The sequence below is a fragment of the Octopus bimaculoides genome, chromosome 16 (genome assembly GCF_001194135.2).
Source record: "Octopus bimaculoides isolate UCB-OBI-ISO-001 chromosome 16, ASM119413v2, whole genome shotgun sequence".
In the NCBI taxonomy this organism is placed as follows: domain Eukaryota; kingdom Metazoa; phylum Mollusca; class Cephalopoda; order Octopoda; family Octopodidae; genus Octopus; species Octopus bimaculoides.
The window spans coordinates 27,311,002-27,314,017 of NC_068996.1; the positions used below are offsets into that span (position 1 = coordinate 27,311,002).

General features: G+C 32.9%; 1 protein-coding gene across 2 annotated transcripts in view; it reads right to left on the reverse strand.

Annotated features, from left to right (window-relative positions):
- The window catches only part of LOC106881535 (ubiquitin-conjugating enzyme E2-22 kDa), a 52,473-nt gene that overhangs the window by 48,989 nt on the left and 468 nt on the right, over nucleotides 1-3,016 (reverse strand). The gene's annotated exons all lie outside the window — the stretch shown is intronic.

Below are 3,016 nucleotides of genomic sequence, written 5' to 3' on the forward strand. Positions count from 1 at the left end.
TATATATATATATATATATATATATATATATATATATCATTTAACATGCACTTTTCTATGGCATGATGGGCTTCCTGCAGCCATCCCTCACCAGTTTCCAAATTTGATAATATTTTCCCATGACTGGACATGTTATTGAAGATTGGATGATAGTAACATTCATTTACAACTATCATGTAATTTCAAGGCAAGAAGACAGTAACACACGTGTGTGTGTGTATGTATGTATATATATACATATATATATATATATATATATATATATACATACACAGACTCATATGTACACATACATGAACACACATATACATACATATGGTGTATACATATGAGCATGCATTTACATATATTTACACACAAGCTTACATTTACATGTATGAATATGTGCATGGAAGGCCGGCATTAAATAATGATAATGCATCCATACACATATGACAGGCTTCTTTGAGTACCCATTTATCAACTCCATTCATAAGATTTTGGTCAGCTTAGGAGAATAGTGGAAGATACTTGCTCTTGATGTTATGCAGTAGGACTAATCTCAGAACCACATGGTTGAGACAACAAACTATTTAACCAGAGCCATGAACACATGTACAGATGCATACTTATGTACATACACATAAACACACGTGAACAAAGAAAACAAAACTGCAAAGCAAAATTTGAATTCATTATCATTTAAAGTCAAGTTTAGAGAAAATTTCAAGAGGAGGACATGAAAGTTCCCTTGGAAGTATCCTCCAAATGCTTACCAAAAACCTTACAGGTTTTTGTGAAGAATTTGCGGAACTGATGTACATCACATAACAATCTGTTGACCATTCAATATATCACACAACCCAGTATTTCACAGGAAACTAGTCTACTGAGAAAGTGTCAGAAAATGATATCTATTACAAATCAGTGTGCCATTATTATAATTTAGATAAAGTGAAGCAGCAGAGTAATGTGGTTTCTGAAGCATCAAAGAAGATTTTACAACTTTTACAATCAAAAACTTTAGTTCTGAAAATAAAAAAAAAGCTATCTAAACCAACAATGTCATACATCAATGGGCAAAATACTGCTAGGAGCTCTCCAATTAGGAGTTAAAACAGTTACTAAAATATCAATGAAACTTTAAAAAAAAAAAAAAAAAAAACTTCCGCAAAAACAAGAGAAGGAAGCTGTGTACTTTGTGAAAAAGAATAAAGACAGTTTGAAATGACAATCTCCCAGCAAGGTTCTTGAGATAGAGAAGTTTTGAACTATCAAAGAATTTAACTATACTATACAAGTTATGGTCTCTGTTCACTACAATAAGTCAATGCAGCAAAATCGTAGCAAGTATCTTAGGTACTTCTCAACCACATGGTTTCAGGTTTAATTTCATATCAATACAAATATCTTCTGTACTTTGAGACTGATCAATGACTTGTGAAATGATGGAAATTGTAGGAAGCCCATTATATATATATCGTTTGTAGAAAACATAAGTCCGAAAGAAGCACACTCTAAGATGTAGAGCAGTATATATTAAAAACGAGTAAGGCCGGTTTATGGGATCTGACGATACGCCATAAAGATAAACCCTTTATGGACGGGAAACCTAAGGTAATTCCATAAACAGGCCTTCCCCATTTATATATATATATATATATATATATATATGGAAGTGACAGACACATGGGGGCGTGGATGTGTGCAAGAATGCAGATATCTTAGTCATACTTGAACAAAACTGTAAATGACGTTTACATTCGGTTTACAAAAATCTATGGAATAAAAGTAAAAGATACTCTTAATTCTTCAAGCAGTCAAGTACTGGCGACAAAAAGCGTACTTGACCGTATGCCTTTGTATGACTGTGCACATGTACGTTTGTGTGAATGCTTACATACTGCGTTCACGCATGAAGGCCTTAAGCAAATAACGGTGATGCCTCGACATCCATCGCTAACAAACTGTCCCACAACTATTCACTTTCGAAATAACAATAACCCATAACTTGAAAAACAGGTAAGTATTGGTAACACAAAGGGCAAGAGATAGTAAAACAATACCTCTGTGTGTAATCGTCCAACTCGTGCTGGCACGGAAAACAGACGTAAAACGAACACAAGTGTGTGTGTGTATATATATATATATATATATATGCATGCATACACACACACAGAGATACATGCAGGCATATATATAAATATATATATATATATATATATATGTACATACACACACTCATACATAAATAGGTATTAGAACATACAAATACATACATAGTGTCTGAAACATTGAAGTACCCTCCACACACACACAGGTAACATACGTAAAAATATTCCAGTATCATCAAGTATCACAGAAATTGCTGAATGTGGAAGGCGGCTGTTTTTATTGATATGTGTATTAGACAACTTATTGTTATACATATATACACTAACGGTTACCTCTTAAAATAGAGGAGACTGGGTTTTTCCATTTAATAGTGATAGGCCTCCTGGTACATACCATGGCCGACACTCTTAGCGCTGTATGTTTTGTGTATGTGCGTGTGTATATATATATATATATGTGTATATATATATGAATGATACATACGCTTTATAAATATAGGCACATGTACAAACATATAAACATATATGTATGCATATTCATTAGCACTGATTAACAAATAGCACTCATTAACTCTTTTAAGATTACGACAGACATAAGTAAAATGTATAGAATATTGGTTTATTTCATTAAAAAAAAAAAATGAAAAAGAGATAAAATAAGTAAGAACTATAATAGTAATAGGTTTGCTTACCAGGGTTTAGACGCAAGGCAAACATAAAATGGGGGTCTAGTTTAGAAAGCGATGATAATATTAAAGCGAACCCTCACATAATGACCACATAACGGAGTTGGAATTCGAAAAGCAGGAGTGATGTGTTAGTATTATGTGGTGAGGAATAAGAAACAGTACTCTCTCTACTATTACTGATTTATGATCGACTTAGCTGTGCATAGCAATAAATATACACATCTGCATTATATA